Source organism: Lepidochelys kempii, chromosome 9 (assembly GCF_965140285.1).
Source record: "Lepidochelys kempii isolate rLepKem1 chromosome 9, rLepKem1.hap1, whole genome shotgun sequence".
NCBI classification, from domain to species: domain Eukaryota; kingdom Metazoa; phylum Chordata; order Testudines; family Cheloniidae; genus Lepidochelys; species Lepidochelys kempii.
Window position 1 is genome coordinate 13,616,788 of NC_136388.1, and position 18,763 is coordinate 13,635,550.

The 18,763-nt window shown below is 41.4% G+C and overlaps 1 protein-coding gene across 4 annotated transcripts in view; it reads right to left on the minus strand.

Annotated features, from left to right (window-relative positions):
- NAALADL2 (N-acetylated alpha-linked acidic dipeptidase like 2) overlaps window positions 1-18,763 on the minus strand; it is a 920,300-nt gene that overhangs the window by 131,089 nt on the left and 770,448 nt on the right. The gene's annotated exons all lie outside the window — the stretch shown is intronic.

Sequence of the window (18,763 nt, forward strand, 5' to 3'; positions counted from 1 at the left end):
GGGCAACAACTGCCAGGTACACCCCATCACAGCCCCTTTGTTGTCACAAGCAATAATTGATACTAATGTGGCGACTCAGTCCATACTGCAAAGTACTCCACATGGAATCTGAACACCATACTGAACTTACTCTCTCAGGAGAAGTTTGATTTAATTTAATTTTTTTTACAAAAACTGATCAGGATCTGGTTGGATTTAGAATACTATGAAACCAAGCCTGATTCTAAACTGGCTGGGGACCTGGATTAAAAGAGTTTAATGCATGAATATTAATACTCAGAAAAACTTTCTAAAAACAAGCATGTGATATAAGTGCATGAAATAGTTAGGAAAAGAAATCTGCACCACTGTTTTATGTTTACAGTTAGAATAGTGTGTGCAGGGAGAGAAAGGAAGAGAGTTGTTAGTCTTATTATTTGTACTGTCTCATTGGACTCTGTATAATTTGAAGGGTTTCTTATGAATTCTCTGCAGAATGACTGTTATCCTATAATCCTTTATCTGACAACCCTCCCTGAATTTCTAGAATCCAGTTTCCAATTACAGCAGGGCAATCTCAGAGCAGATGTCTGTCTTCTTCCAGAGGCCACCTATCTTTCTCTGTGAAGGACACACAGTGCTCAGACATTAACAGCCACTCATCAAGCGGGGCTAAGTAGAGAATGTATTATTAGTTAAATTAATTTATATTTAAGGTACAAATCATGGAATATAAGCATCTTGGGGCAGAAACTGTATTTTCATAGAGTTTTGTACAGCACCTAGTAAAATGTGGCCCCGATCCCCATTGGGGCCTCAGAGTGCTATTATAATACAAATAATTCTACCATCAAGTAAGTTGAATTTGCACTCTAGGATCAGAAATGGCTAAAAATCACTCTGCAGTACTGTGTTTACACTGCTATAAAATTAACAGTGGTGCATGTCTAAATTCTTTTGGGATTAAGTTGCAAGGAGGGTCTAGTGCAGACTATAATATGGTTGAAGAAGTTCTGAATTTGAGTTGACCATCTTATCTATTCTGGCTTTTCTTTCCCAGCTGATTACGCTCAGACAGACCTGTGGACAATACTGACAGATATTACAGAATGTTCTTAGAGGCATTTCCTTTCTACTGGATAATGTACCAGTGGATACCAATGCCTGTCAGACTAACATTTTTGAGGTTTCTCCATCCAGACATTTATTGACGTCCAATAGCCCCTGCCCACATCTGCCAGAAAAGACTCCTACCTAGTATGCACATATATTAAAGTTGTGCCTTTGGGAACTGTAAATCTGGCAACCACATTTAATCATGTAGCCAGAACATTATTTTCATTTAGAGATTGCATGCTGTCAAGTGGTGAAATAAAGCTTTGGTTAAAAACAATGTTAACACTGCTCTGAAGTTTAACTGGACTGATTTGTAATGCCTGCATCCTCCAACCTTTTTCACTTGCTTCGGATACCTAGGAACATTCTCTGGAAGTGAGCTGGAGGGAGACAAACTAGAGGCTTTGTCCTGGCTCATGCACAATTTATACTCATGCCTGAGCCTGGCTCTTTCATACAATGGGTTTTAGGTTTTGTGAAGGGCAAGCAGAAATGCTATTTTGGCAAACACTTTAGTTGGTCTTAATCCCAATGAAGTCACATCCTTCCAAGTTAAAAAACAAACAGCCCATAAAATATATGTGAATTATGCATCCACTGGCGGGTACAGTGTTATCTCTGTAATATACACGTTGAGACATGGAAAGTCAATGGGAGCAGGGCATTAAATTTCTCCCATCATTGGGCAGATATATTTCTCCCATCATTTGTAATTCTATAACACTTTGAAGTTTGGAGGAAAAACAGATATATGGATATACAGACATATAAAATGTATCAGTCAATGTTCCCCTTTCATCCTGGGATGACCGTTTCTGATGATTTCCCACAAGTCCCAAAACTTCCTTAAAAATAATATTATGGAATTAGCACACAGATGCATGACTGAAAACAAAGATTTGGACATTGTATAATCTGTCACAGAAGTATCAGAATAATAAATGATGTAATACATTGCTTGACGTTATTCTTCTCTTCAGAGGAATATCACACATTTTTTGTAAGATCTCAGGCAAACCCCTTGAAGTCATTTATTATAAAGATACAATACAGACATCAGGACTGATTCATAAAACCTATTCATCTTTATTTTAAATGTTTATACAGGAATTGGCTCACAGAGCAAGGCCACTTCAGTTATGGTGGGGAGTCTGTCTAACGCAGCAGCACTAATGCAGTTAATCATCCACACAACTGCAATCAATCAATACATAACCTAGAAACAATTACATTATTTATCCTTATTCTTATGTACCTTATACAAAGTAACTGAAGGAAATAATTACAATTTTAGATTTGCCATACCAGATATGATAATTGGTCCACCTAGTCCTGTTCTCTGCCTCTAGACTTGAGACTTGATGCATCTTACGTAGCTCACACACATATACCCCTCTGTAGTGAAATTGTATTTGTGTATGCTATTTGGGATGTCTGTCTTTTAGACTCTGGCCTCCCTATGAACTTCCTATGTGTCCCCCTTTCCTGTGTACAAGCACTTCCTTCAAGATCACCATAAGTTAGGCAGTGAGACTTATACATTCATAAACATGTTCCAGTTGTTACCTGTACTTGAATTGGCTGAATGTCTGTCCCCAGGAAGACACAACACCCATTATCCCAATGAACATGTCCATTAGGTCTAAGATATGTGTAGGAGAAAAATTCCTTCCAACTTTTGCAGGCAAAGAGCTAACTCCATGAATCACAAGGTTTATTTCTTAATCTCATTCCTGCCTTACATTTCTGCAAACACCAATTTGTAAGCTGCTAGTTCAGCATTTATACTCCAGAAAATCCACATTTTACTCTGCACCGCTGCAAAAGTGGGGAGAATGCTCTTAAAGAGAAGACACCTTCTTTGTGTATATATAACAAAGCAGCCTCTGAAAGAATCTGCAAATATCTACTACCAAATAGTCCAAGATTTGTCAAAAATAGAATCCTAGATTTTGGCTCTTAAGACACCTATGTAAGTGGCCTGATTTCCTGAAGTGCCGAGCACTCAATAGCACTCAGTGAAGTTAATCGGAGCTTCTTTGTCCTCAGCAGTTTTGGAAATCAGGCCACTTGTCTAGGTGCCGACAGACAGCCAATTTTAGGCTCCTATTTTTAAAAAATCTTGTCCAAAGCTTTTATGATAAAATCTATTTTGAGCAGAAATGTCCTTTTAACCCACAACAGTTTTTATACATAAAGAATCAATTTATGAAATAAATAAAAAGAGCTGTGTGCAGCATCCCAGTACTACAGTCTAAACTAGTTTAATTACTGTACGGTTGACTTGTTAATCCCGCCCACTGCTTATTCTGTATTGCTAGAACTTTAAGCAAAAGGTGCTGCACAATACACACCAGAAGTACTCTGAAGGTGCACAAAATGGCAGCACAAAATGGCACCTGGAGTATGGTGATCATCATCATTAGCCAACAAGGAAAGAGAATCTGTGCACATTCCTGTCTGATGCCATGAGAACTTTGATCAGCAGCCATCGATCAAAGCTCTTCTTCTTTCAAATGGAATTACATAAACATAATTTTCTGTCACATTACAGCTGATGCAGAACACCATATGACTCTATGATTGAAGTAAGGGCTTAAAAAAAAATCATTGACATATGTCACAGCACTGGAAGCAGAACAGCCAGCTTCTAGAATATTTCTAAGGTGAAAAGTTAAAATAAGTGATGTGAGGGCAGAGATGGCAACACAGCACATAATTATCACTCAGATACAGAACATATTCATGCTGCGGGGGAGGGGACATCGTCAGAAATAGTCCAAGCCTGTGTGTGTCAAAATTTGAATCTGTTTGGTTTTAATACTCAACCCCCATCACCACTAGGATCTTTCTTTAAGTCCCTTCTCCCTTTTGCTAATCAGACAATTCTCATAGATCATGCCTACACCATAATCTGGTAGCATCCTGAAATACCATAGCTCAACAGCCAAAGAAGAAAGTTATATCAAGTAACTCTAATACTGCCTTTAATGGGGACTGGCAACTAAAACACGAGCTGCCACTTTCAAAATGTGTGGAGGAGTGAGTAGGAGCCAGATTACCCTCCTCCTCTAGGAAGTGACAGCACCTTCTGGAGGATCTCCTCACAGAACTTCCTCCACAGCTGCCGCTCAAGTAGGAGAGATTTTGGTCTTTGTAGAAAGGACCAGGTCTGTACAGTGGATACTCAGCACACACCAAAGCACCCCAGGGGAAACAGGTTTTATCCCCATAGATACTAGCTCCATACACGTTGCTTCTCTGACCCCCACTGCTGGTCTGATTCATGTTGCCATTACTTATTCCACCCCTGTACTTGCATCTTTCCCTCCCTATTCACAAAGAAACCTGCTGATCCCTCAGAGCAGCACATTCTCTTAGCTCCACCACTTCCAGACCCATAGAAGCCCAAACCTGAGAGCTCCCTGGGAAGGAGGAGAAAATGCTTTGGTGCCTTCATATTCAACTGCACCTGGCCTCGCTCCTCTCTAACAACCTACAGGGAGGGATGTATTAGGCCCCAACATTTGAAAAATATAAATGAATGGCAAATCCTTTTGTATAGCCATGCCTTTGGGATCACATGGGTATGCCTCTGTACCCTGATCTGCTTGGTAAGGCTTTAAAAAGAAATCTTACACAATCACCGTGTTTTTACTGGGTTGGAGCACTTTGGCCTGTGGGAAAACGTTGTGCATCTCAGCCATAGAGAAAGGCTGCCCGTTCCAAACCTTCCTAATGTTACATGCGGTGTAACATTAGGGAATCCAGTGGTTGCCATTAAAAATATCACTTGCCAACGGTATCAAAAAGGAGGCTATCTGAAATGCCTCACTGGCATCTGAAATATTTCCATCTGTAATAACAGGTATGTGTTGGGAAAGGTTAGTTTCTAATTGACTGTACTGTATAGACCTACTAGAAACCAAGGCATAGTCTGGCTTTATTCTTACATAAAAATAAGGTAAAATATTACTGTCTTTCACGTACAGCGTTCACCACAGGAAGCAAAGTGAATTTCCCCAAGAACTGAAGCCCACTCTTTATCCCAAAGAGTATAGGCAAAAATTTGATCCCACAGGATGTTTCAGGAACACCACTCAGCATTTAATAGCCAAGGCAATGCTTTCCAGCAGTGAAAGGATGAATGAAGCGTTCCCATTTATTCCTTCAGCAGGCTCACAAAGGCATGCGGGTTTTTTTGCAGCAATTTGCTAAGCAAAGATGTTCACTGCTCTGGTAAACATGCAATAAGGGAAAGAGATGTTAACCTTAGAGCGCGGGAGTCTATCCTTCCTTTATACCTCTCCCCCACACAACAGGAGTTCCAGCACCCTTTCAGATCCTGCTTCCCCCATGAACAAAGTGAGACTCATCCCATCAATGTACCTTCCATTAATTCCTCAGTCACGTGCTAGGACACAAAGCAGACAGACAACCACATATGCCCTTCTGATCAGCCTCTACTTCTGGGCCCATGCCAGTCCTTCCCCACTGTGACTGGTCTCTGCCCTGCTGATTTGCTCTGCACCTCAATGAAGTGTGTAAGAAATTGTCAGCAGGAGGAAGCAGGTCACATCACGTATGATGGAGGTGGTAAATAACAAGGGGCAAACATAATGGTAATTGCTCCTTCAGAGACCCTGTTCTCTTGCCCTTCCTCCCTGCAGCTGGCTAGAAATTCACCCTGACCCCTGCACAGTGTCCCCTAAAATAACTACGAAAACCAAGGAATCAGTTTCATAATGTCATATCTAATTGTGGAGGGATTTTCAAAATCATGGGCAGTTAGACTCCCAACTCCTCTTGGAAGTTTAGCACCTAACTCCCATTTGGGCCTGTTGAAAATCTTCCCTTGGGTGCCTACAATGCATATATCGCTCATATAAAGGTCCTTTGTGACCCTCTACTAAGACCTACGCAAGTATGAATATGTGAATCTGAGTGGATTAAATACTTTTGTTGGTCTGACAGTGCTTCAGAGTTCTCATAATACAATTTTCATAACACATATAAAAGTACAGCAAATAATCTCCAAAGTCCCAGTGTAATGCCTTTTGCTCCTCTTTGAATGTGTCTTCTTGAAAGGAAAAAATGACAGGCAAAAAACACCTTTATTTTGAACTTAGCTCAAAAGAGCATCCTTTCCCCCTCATCTTCCTTTCAGAACGATCAGTTATCCTTATCTTCCCAGTACTCATTTAATGAAGCATTCTGTAACATTAGAAAGACATTGATGTTCCACTTTTCAAACAATGGGTCACTTCTGATTAAACTTCGATTGAACATTCAACTTTCAATCTTAAAACAAATTGCCTCCTTTTCTTTTTAATTTGGACCCAATTTCCTGCTGCCCTCAGGTCTCTTGACAGTAGTTAATTGATTTATGAATCAATTAAATGGGGATGGGAAATGCAAAAAACCCACCTTGCTTCCTTTCATTTATTTATGAGGGATATATGCATTGTAATCTACTCTTTATTTACGAGGTTCATTTTCTTAACTAATCCCATCCTTTCCCAATTAATAAACTATACAGAATGGTTCCCTTTCATTTTCTGGGCACTACATTTGCAATCCCTTGTGTACTTAGTGACAGTGCTCTTTCTATTTAGATCGCACCTTTCATCCAACACACTTTAAACATTTAACAAACCTCACAGCATCTTTGGGTATTGGGTTTAAAATGTGGTAAGTATCATTCCATGTTTTAGAGAGCCACAGTTGTTGCCACTAAAAAATCAGCATTTACCACGCAGTGCATTTCCCCTCTACTTAGAATAGAAAATAGCTGTGGTATCTTCATCAAATAATTGTCTTTACGCCTGTTAGAGATTGATCAGCATGGAGTGTGCTAGCATCTAAGAATTAGCTAGGTTCCTCTTTTCTTCTCTAATGCTCTTTAGAAACTATCAATCATTTTGTTAATGAACTCTAAACAGGAGTTGGGCCATTCTTTATTCTACCACCTCCCATTGTGCACCCCCACAACTTTTCCCTGATGACATCATTTAATTCCCCAATATCATGGCACTGACCCTTGTGATGGAGCTCTCCCTCTCTCGAGACAAAGAATGTCACTACAGTAGCTAGTGCCAGAGGGGTCAGAGAAACACAAAGCACTTGTGTCCTCTCCAAAAGGCTAAATATGCTCTCTTCACAGTGCTTCCAATCCCAGTACCAGAGAGTTCAGAATCTGAATGAAGATGCCCCTGCAAGGTAGCTCATTGTGCTGCCCCTAGAACATATAGATAAAGGACTGAAGAGGAAGCAAATGGCCAAACTGTTCTGAAAAAAAAAAATCAAAGTCATTCAGGATCTAGATGGCATACAACCTCCTTCCTCAGTGCATCCTTGCAGGACATCATTAGGGATTGTGTGTGTGTGTGTGTATCATCATATGTGTATATAAATACACACACACATATATATATATGCATACACACTTTAATTGCATTAGCTGAACTTTTGTTGACCAGTGCTATGCCACACCCCCATAGGCCTGTGTGTCCCAGCCCTTCCATCTCCAACCTTTCCACTTGATTCACAGGAACCAGAAGCAACCTCATGGTTCAACTACAGCTGTGCAGCATTTCACCCTTCATTTCCACAGGGACTTCTCAACTGGAAACACAGCCTATGTCCACACAACAGCTTATGTCGGTATACGTTATGTCGCTTGGGGGTGTGAATAAGTTACCCCCCCCCAAGCAGTATAAGCGACACCGATCTAAGCACCAGTGTGGACAACACTATATCGGCGGGAGAGCTTTTCCTGTTGGCTTAGAGCATCTACACTAGCACTGCTGCAGTGGCCAGCTGCATTAGTGCTGCTGTAAGCTCTGTAGTGTAGCCGTAGCCACATCTAATCCTTTTGGGCATTAGCTAGGGACAGCATTCAGAAGAAGGCCTACATCAGTTGCACTACTAACTGAATTCTGAACACACCACTGAATTCTGGTAAAACTGGAGTGAGGAGAGAAAGATAGTTGACTTCAGTGAGAGTACAAGAAATAAGTATGTGTCCAAAAGAATCTCGGACAGGCTGGTGGTGCTGGGGATCCTGCAGACCTCCTTTCAATGCCAGGAGTGAGTCAAGCAGCTCAAGACTGAGTACTGCAAAGCCAGCGATGACAACCACACCTCAGGGAACTCCCCTTCCGCCTGCCTGTTCTACGATGAATTTGATTGGGTGCTGTGAACGGCACAAAGCACAGAACCCACAGCGCTGCATGACAATCTGCTGCTCAGGGATGGCGCACTTAGAACCCCACCAGCAGAGACACCGCCAGAGGAGAGCCTGCAACCACTGGATCAAGTGGACGAAGTAACCCTGGTGCTGGCGGCAGTCCCAGATCAGGCTATGCCACCAAAGCAGCTACAGCACATTCTGGATCCACATTCAGAGGGCCTGTTTGGGGATTGTAACGCTTTGGGGATTGACCCAGACCAGTAAGGAATTTTGTCAGTGCCTGCCCTGTAGCCCTGGATGCCTCTGTACTGTGCGGCTTTGGCTCAGAGACCTGACAACAGCAGCCTGCTCACAGCACAATGATCTCACTCTGGCTTCCAGCAGCCCAGTTATTCCCTGTAGGGTGGCCTCAGCAACTCTTCTGGTCCTGAGTCTCCCCAAAACCATCTCCCCTGCAGAGTATTATCCCTGCTCACGGATGTTACCAAGTTCGCTGCCTCCAAAAACAGACCGTGCACACACAAGCCTGTTAGGTTTGTTAAAGACTCACACCTACTCCAATATAAACAGCACTGAGAGGGTTTGTAGTAAAACTAAGAATAAATTTAGCAACAGATAACGCAGATTTAAGTGATTTCAAGCAAGAATGAAAGAGATTTGAAAGCGTTACACACAAAAGCAAAACAACATGCTTTCTAGCATCTAAAACTAAATTCTAGCAAGATCAATTTCTTACTTATGCCATTATGCCAAATTGTTAGCGTTCTCCAGCACAATTGGCTGTTCCAGCCAGGATCCAAACCCCACAGAATCAAATTGTTGGTTCTTTTGTTCCCTCAGAAGATGGATACACTAAAGTCTTTCAGCGGTTCCTTATATCCCCAAAGTTCATTTTTGTTTTCAAAGTCCAGAAGACCTCCTGGGAGCTCAGAATTTCTGTGTCCAACATGGAGCGATATGTTAATTTTCAATCTCCTGTGGTTTACAATGCAGTGATCCTCCAACAATCTCCAGTGCAAACGAGCAGCCCCTTGTCTCACTCCATGGTCACAGCTGGCTCAGTTTGCAATTGAGCTGGAAGAGCTGTTTGCCTTGCCCCTTTGTCTGGAAAAAAAGCCTGTTTTGCCTCCCTTGTCTGTTTATCAGAATATCAGAGAGTATCCATCATTTCATCTAAAGCATTGTTACATACATTTCACAGTGACATTAATGATCAGTGTCCTGTTCCTTTTCAAATGATATATTACAGGACACCTTTTTAATAAATATCGTAACAGTGTGTGTGAGGTATGTTAGCTGGTCAGGCCAGCTGAGTTTTACTGTTACATACCAAAGAGTCCATTGCCAGCTGGCACTGGGCCACTCTTAGGATCACAGGAAGGGCTGAGAGGACAGCCCACAGCTGAACCAGCAGAAGTAGTTGTTTTGGAGCTGGAGCCTGGTATGTTTGGGCTGCCATATTTTTAGTTATTAATAGTACGAATGGGAGGGATTTCCAGGTTATGTCCAATTAAAGTATTGTTACAAGCTACGGGCTGTAGTGTGCTTCTGTTGAGCTCATGCCATTTCTCTAGCAAACCCCTCTTTCTCTTCCCCAGCACCACGTAGGATTCAAAATGGATACTGAGAGATGGGAAAGAGTTAAACAAGCATTAGCATGAAATGTTTACTAGGTACAGGCTTGTTGTTAGAATGATGGGTTGGCAGGTATTCTATTTGTGAACCTTACGTTCCTTTCCCTGCTAGTACCATACAGCCTAGAAATTAGCCATGCTGGAAAGCTGAACTCTCCTAGGCTATCTGTATTGTCAGCCCAAATGTACAGAGGATATATGTAGTATTCTGAGTCCAAGTAGCATTCAGTCTGTGGTGCTTATATTATGAGCCCACATGGTAGCAGGAGATGTATTTAGTCCTAGGTTGCTAATCATTTGAGGGATGTTTTTTATGCCCACTACCTTTGGGTAAGCCACAGTCCTGGTTGCCTCACAAACCTTCACCAACACAACCCCCTCAGCTGACTTGCCAACACCAAATTTGTTAGCCGTGGACCCATAGCAGTCTGGGGTAGGCAGCTTCCAGGTGGCTATAGCAACCCACTTCTGGACTAGCTTGGACTCCCTCGTGTGTGTCCGTCCTGATGCAGTATGGTTGGGGTAAGCTGATCACACAGAACAGCTGCGTCTTCATGTGAAGGTTCTGGAGCCACTGCTGGTCATCTCAGGTCCACATGATAATATGATCCCACCACTCCTTGCCTGTGGGCCTACTCCAGAAGGGCCAGTCTACATATGGGGTGTCTGCAGTTATGACAATGGACAGAGGAACATCAGCCTATCCCCCCCAAGAAGTGCCTTTGTAGGACAAATACTGATGCCAAAATGTCCACCAATATCTCAGAGACTATCTGCCTGCATCTTAAAACACCAGCAAAAGGGCAGGCTGTTCTTCCACGGCACTGGATCCAGGTTGCAGGCTCCAGATGCAGGGAGTGCACAGACCCAAAAATGGGTCCACTGGATGTCTTGGTGGGCTAAGAGCACTTCTGCTCAAGTGCTTTGGAATGGACAGAAACATTCTCCCATAATATACCCTGAACCAAATCCTAGAGCAGTACAGCTAGCAAGGGCTCTAAGGGGCCTAGGATATGCCACTCCCCAGGGGTGTACCCAGGAATAAAATTTGACTGCTTTTGGAGAGGCACGTTCTCCCCACACCCTGCCCTGCAGCCGGAGAAGCTCTCCCTGCCCAGCATGGCCCTGGGGCCGGAGGAGCACATTCTCCCCCGTGGCTCAAGGAACTGTCAGCTCCCACCGCAGCCTCGGTGCCAGAGGAGTTCTGTGCCCCTGCCAAGTACTGGGTGTGTGTGTGTGTGCGGCTGCTTGCCCCCCTCTTGTGCATGCCCCTCGCCCCGCCCCCCACAAGCCACTTGTGACTGCATAATGCAGCATGGATGCATTGTTGCTTGGTATGATGCTCACATAGCAATGTGATATGGACACTCAAGAGTGAGCTTGGAAAGAACAGGTCTACAGGTTTCACAGATCCAGCCTTACTTTTCAATACAAATGTACCCATTTTGGCAGGCTCTGCAAGGAAGCCTGCAGAGAGGAACACCCCCCGCCCCCTCCCACAACACACACACCCTTATCCCAATACAATTAGACTGAGTGGTGCATCTAGTGCTTCCGTCAGTGCTAAGTTCTCCAAAACAAATAGAGAGGGGCGGGGTAAAGACGGGGCCATATCTATGGTGTTTTCACCCACACAAACCAGAGAACCTGACCCAGCACAACGCAGAGGCTACCCATGCAGTAGCGTAAAGGGGTGTCAGAGCCTTAGTAGAGGCAATTGCTATGCTGGGACCAAGAACTAATCTGCTGTCTGTTCATACAAAGAATCTGTGCCTGTTTTGTCCCATTTACCTTTTTGTAATACAACAGCAAGCAGTTTAGAGTTGCATCAAGCTGGGGAAATACACACGCACAATTCCTGGACACTGAAAATTAAGCAAGCAAAAGTTCCCATGATCTCTCAAAACAGAAAATGTGTAATTGGGCAATTGAAGCCACCTGTACAGTATGAAGCACAAAGTTGTGCCATTGCCCAAAACTTGTTACCCAAAAGCAGATGCTGACGACCATTGGCTTCCTCTGTATTCAGGACCAATGCCAAAGTCTGTCATAGCGTGAAGGAGAAAGACACATAAGAAGAAAAGATAAAGGGAGAGCAATAAGCAGAACAAAAATACTTCTGAAATCTGCACTGCAGGCTCTCTCACTAATTCCTTCTTCCCACTTATCCCAAGTCAAGCAACTGGCACATGGTGCTTTGGCAGCAAACATACCATTGTATGCTTCTGTCAAATAGGTGTTTCATCTCCTATCAGCAAGAATGCCAACTTTCTGTGTCTTTCTTTTTTTGGGGGGGAGAGAAAGCGGAGGAATCACTTGGAGAAGCTTCAGAGAAAGACAAAGAGAGAAAGCAGCTCATAAGCGAATACTTCTAGGTCATTATCAGCCTTCTGGCCAACTTTTTTTTAATGAAAGATTATATGATCTGGGAAGCTTTCCAACTACATCTATAGAAAAGTGTTCTCAAATGCATGGGCCAAGATATCATGTAGTGTAACTCCCTTGATATCAATGAATGTATGACATGCATGTATCCAAGGGCAGAAGTTCCCAAGGAAAGAATTTGGGGCACTCTCACCAGAAGTTACATACATTCTAGTTACACAATGGATTTAGGGAACTTATGTTTTTGTGGGAGCAGACCACAGCTGATTTGTCCCAATCCAGTAAATGGACTGTGACATCTAGTGTGTTTATGTAGAACATATTCAAAAGAAATGTGTAAAGTTAAGTAAATGTTGCTTTGCATATGGAAGCCGCCAGCACAAAAATTATTTAACAAAAAAGCATCGTTTGGTCTCTGGCTGTGACATAACACAGTGCAAAGGAGCCAAAAATATCATTGCAAGCAGTTTTGCCTTCTGTGAGTGAATGAACACAGCCAGAGAAGGAACTTCAGCCAAAAGACTTTTCGTTGATAATTTCCCTATTTTGTTCAGCACTAAAGAACTTCCAGTAAACAACAACAACAAATCTATTGCTTGTGAACTTTGTGTTAAGGATATGCACTGACCTCATGAAATCACCAAAAGCAACTGCTCATGATGGAAGAAATTAATAATGCCTACCCACTCAGAATAGACAGAGAATACAAGGCACAGAACTAAAGTCACTGCTGTGCAATTCGGTTTACGTTAAGCTGAAATGTAGCCAGACAAGCTCAAACCAACAATCATCAGAAAATAGAAGAATGCAAGCATTCTACGGTTGTTTCCTTTCATTTTTTCTTCCTCGCAGTTCGAAGCAAACTGAAATGATCACTGACAGAAACATAAATTCAGAGACTGCCAGACACAGGAAGTGGTTTTTGAGCTAGTAGGATGCCTGCCTAGCTTTGTTCCTGTCAAGGACCTTGCTACCTTATTTTACTCCCTGCTACTTGACTGCAACACTAAGGGCACAGTGGATATAATAAGTGGTAGTGATGGCCCCAAGCCTGAAGTTTGCAGCCAGACTGAAACATCTTCAAAGTCCCTGGAGATGTTTAGGAATCAATGTTCCAACTCAGAGCTATCACCGGATAGTGGTGAAAAAAATATGATAGAGGTATATAAAATCATGAATTGTCTAGAAAAAAAGTGTTATTTACCCTTTCCCACTATACACAAACAAGGAGTCACACAATGAAATTAATACTCAGCAGGGATAATACAAACAAGAGAAAGTACTTTTCCAAACAATTCACTATTAACCTGTGGAACTCATTGCCATAGGATGTTGTGATAGCTGAAATTATAACTGGGTTCAAACAGGAACTAGAAAAGTTCATGGAGGATAGGTCTATCAATGGCTATTAGTCAAGATGGTCAGGGATGTAATCACATGAGGCAAATTTAAACCTCTGACTGCCAGAAGCCAAGAGAGGAAAATGGGGTGGATCTCTCCAAATTTGCCCTGTTTTGTACACACCCCTGATGCACTGGTACTGGCAATTGTCAGAGACAGGATACTGGGCTAAATGAACCATTGATCTTTCCCAGTATGGAAGTTTTTAATAATGTAGTTGGATATATTCTTGCTCAGTGGCATCTAAGCATGCCAAAATACATTGATACATTGTGGGCAATGGCTATTTACCACTGGCACAGTCTTAGATAAATAAATAGTGTTACCTCCATATTTGCACTCATACTTCATATTGGGACTACTTTGTTATCTGAGGCAATTGGCAAGTTTTTAAGCATGAGCACTTTACATATACGTATCCTATATACACATCCTGTATGTACATTTAAACCCATGATAGATCGATAGGTCTCATTACCCATATGATTTGTGCCTTTGTGTGGTATTTTATACATTTACATGTTCTTCAGACTTGCCATTAGCAAACCCAAGGAACTCAAATATTTGTGAACATTAAAATAATGCTCATGCAGAAATTACGACGGGCCTGCAGGATCATACTTACAGTCCATTGCTATATGCACAGGCACCAACTCTGTGGGTTCTCTGGGGCTCAAGCATCCACGAGCCGCCAGTCGGTGGTATGAGCACACAGATGGCGCACAGTGAAACCGGAAGCACCCACCGGCAAAAACGAAAGTTAGCGCTTGTGGGCTGTATGTACTGAATCATGGCAACAATGCAGTTGACAGATACAGATACATATGTTAGGAAGCACAATGCTTTTGTTTCATGAGTTGATATATAAGACTTCCCATTTTTATCTTTAGCGCTTAGCATAAGGTAGTGAATTCACTGCACTGCAGAATGAGATCCTCCTTTTATCCCTAAACCAGATAGTATGCGGGTGGGACTGTCACCATGCTGCAATACCAACTGGCTTCAGTTTTTGCTAAGAACAATAAATATCTGTGTGGGTGATAGGATGATTTATTCCTTGTGTCAACCATTTCTTGGCTTTTTAAAGCGGGTAGGAAGGAGGAAAATGTCAAATATGTGAAATTCCAATTCTTCTCTTGTAAATATATTACGAACTTTTAACTTGCCCCAAATTCACTAGAGGTCTCATATGTATGAAGCTACAGATTTAATCAACTTATCAAAACAAAAGTTTTAAAAAACCAATTATTCTAACTCAAATTTTGTAGCTAAAAATAAAACCTCTCTTTATAGATTACTTCTAACAAGCAATGTGTTTAATAGATTTTGGCATTTAAACACATAGCTCCATACAAAAGATGTTTTCAGATCTGCACAAATGTTAGCGAGTTCTGCATTTAGTTCCAATTAATCTCAATACATTTGACTGGTATATGGGAGTTTATGTATTCCTGGGATATTTAGATTAGCCTTTAATAACCTAAGTAGAGAACAAAATGCACTGTACAAATATTTGGAAGATGATGGGTATGCTGATGAGGTAAAGCTGCGAATAAACAATCTTTTATCGTTCTTCTAATACTACCATTCCTGCCTGTTAGTGGGGATATTTTAAAACATACAGAACAGCTGGAAAAGGAAACATCTTAATACAAAGCGTATGGTTGCATACAATGAACTGATGGCGTTTAACATGGGATATACTCAGACCCTCTGGCATCTGTCAATTTTGCAAAATATGCTGCGTCAAATTCAGCTCTAGTCTAACTTTATTGGAGGGATGCATTTGTCCCTTTTCCTGGAAAATGATCCTTCTTCCATTATAGTGAGGGCTATGAAAGAATCCTCAACTCTGAGACTGAGGTTTCTACTGAGGTTGGCAGAAGGACTGGATTTTAGGGATGCTGCTGGGTTGGGTTTCAAGGAAGATCTTGGGTTCTTTTGGCCTCTTCACTTCCATCTTACCTTTCAATCTACTATCTCACTCATTCTCTATTTACGGGCTACCTGCTTAATGATCTCACTGACTCCTTGCTAATAATATTCATAGAACAGGAAGATAAGGAATAGAGAAGGCTCCTATCTGAGACTCAGAGATGAGATCCTATGGTGGGTAGGAACTTGTAAAAGAATAGTACAGTACATTCTGGAGTAATCCCCAAAAAGACAACCATTGAGAGCCAGAATCTGAATTGAGAAGTGTCAGGGATTGGCTCACAGCTGCAGAAACTCTGACAAAGAAGGGATGCCCCATGGAAACATCAGAATAAGAGGGGTGGTAACTGGCAATTTACAATAAGTCACAGAGAAGGAGGGAGTTATTAGCTGGAACTGGGAAGCCATGCCATACGGAGAAAAGGAACAATCTTCTGCACATCCCCAAATATACTTCCAGCTCCTACACTGTTTAATACATGTATGTTTGCTAATATTTAGTTCTACACCTGCATTTCTGTATTTGTTTTTTCTATTTGTTTCATGGTTATGCTAAATGAAGTGGGATTTGCACCTATTCATTCTAAACTGCAATTAAGTCCAATGCATCCATTCTTCTTCAGAGCATTTTTGCTTCAGGACCAGAATCCTTGCTGGAAAACAAAGGCAAGAGATGAGATGAGGAAAGGCATTCATCTCTCTAAGGGTCCAGTCAATCATCCATTAAAGTTAATGGGAAGACTCTTATCAACTTCAGTTGATTGTTGAATCAGGCCCTAAATTATGGACCCAATTTCAAGCAAAAACTGCATAAAAAGGAACAGCTTGGGAGGTCATCTCTGTTCAGGAAAAACCCAGAATTTACACTGGGCCAAACAGAAGGAAGAGCCAAGATGCACATTTCCAGTGATTAAAGCACAATAAAGGTGTTTAAAGAGAAAAAGAGCTCTTTAAAAATGAGACCACCAAGCATGATAGGAATTATAGTTACGCAGGTGCAGTAAGTAAGGTTGGGATTTTTCAAAAGACCTTAAGAGTTAGGTGCCAAAGTCCCACTGAAATCCAATGGGAGTTGGGAGGGAGGTACTAGCCTAGGTGCTTTGCTGGATCAGGGCCTTACTCTGCAAAAGATTTCCAAGAAACAAAGACTCAAAGCATTGGGTAGGGTTTTATTTGGGCTCTTTGTGAAATCATTATAAATGAGTAAAAATCCACTGTACATTCTTTGTAAAAGTGGGGTCAGAGGACTCCAAGATCTCTATTTATATAAGCCAGGGATTCTTTCTGAGGTTTATTTTTGACTTGGCCTCAATTCTAACTGTAGTTTCATTAAGCATACAATCACTGCCGTTTTACAGCCAGATACCAACTGAGGCAAGTGCACATTTTTTAAAGATCTCCTACAGGAACTTCGAGGACTTTTTAGTGTTGCAAATTGATTGGTCTCATGATTAATAGCTATAAAATACTGAATAAGCTGAGTCCCAGTTATATAGTTTAGATTCTGCATTTTCCCAGAGCAGCCACAAAAGTTGCAGCACAGATGATCATTGCCATATCTCTGTCTTATACATATCTCATTGTGTCCAATAACCACCATCACTGCTGCATTAATTAGAACAATTCATTTGTCCTCTTTTTTAACCAAAAAAGTAAGTATAAAGTGAGTGACAAACAAATTGGAAAAGAAATTTCTTTAACTCACATTATGAAGTCAGCTTTCTAGCACAGATGATACAACAAAAAGATCCTTGCCTTTATCATGAGCGTGACTTGCTGTCCCCTCCCCCAATATTGGTTAACTGCAGAGCTGAGAAAATACCATACCCATTTTCTGTACAGAGTTTACTGAATTTTAGTTACACCCATTTCACACTAGCTCTCACTTTGTTTGCTGTCACAAACATTTTTTGCAGTGGTTTTACTGGCATAGAGAAGCAAATTTCAAAATCACACACAAGCTTATTTGTGGAAACTGAATGTTAAATTTGCTTCCAACAATATTCACATCAGAAGTTCATACAGACTCCTCTAGACAGGGAGCAGGAACAGTACCATCAGAATAATATGACAAAGCACAGCTAGCGAGCATCCTAACATTTTAAATGTCAAATAGAAAAAGAAGTGCTGATGCTTAATCCACATCTTAAAACAAAACAAAAAAATCAAATCGACCACACTCTAAATGGTTGTATACTTAATAATGAGTAAATATGAAGAAGTTTAATAAATACTGGAGGAAAAAGTGAAGACAACTGCAAACTCACCATATCATTTAGGGAGAAAATAAATACCTATAGCTGGTCTGAACTGTGCTTCTCAGGAAAACGACTAATGCTAGGAAAGGGAAGAAAGTGTACAATCCAACTGGAAAACTGAATCCAGGTGGCGGTAGGGGAGATGTGCTCCTTTCCAGCATTCTCTTTTTTAACAGCACAGATTTCTGGGTATGCAGTAGGGACATGCCACAGTTTCACCTCTCCCAAATATTCACCTTTGATGGGTCATCAGTTCTGGATTACTAGATGCTCCAGCCACTTGCCTGGGACTCTGTTATTCCATGGATGCGCGGTATGTACCGCCACCTCTCTCAACTTCCACTTTCAGTGTCTCTATGATGGGGGACCCATTTTTTGATGTTATGCTGGCAACTTTCTGCTCCAACCTAGGCTACGGTATTAGCAGTTTATTCAAGGATTACTTTTTAAAATGTATAAAATATTATCAGTTGCAAACATAATGAAATTGATATAAATTTTCAGTGCATTACAGAATCAAGGAACCTCATCACTATATTTTACAATAAAATAGCACAATCTCATATTACCAATGCACCAAAACAAATTGCTCAGGGAGAAATCAAATTTAAAAGCAAGCATTTGGGAAATGAAATTCCGATAGCTAGAATAGCATCTTGTATGTCGTCTTCTATGGAATCCTTTTAATGTCAGGAAGAGAAATCTCACCCTCATTAGCTTTCGCTAAATGTCTTATATTTCCATGATAGAGACACTCTTGCAGCTTTAATCAATCTTGTACTGAACATCAAGTTTTCATCCTAATGGATTTGGCTTAATATCATAAAGTACACCAGCACATGAGCAGAGAAACTCAAAACTAC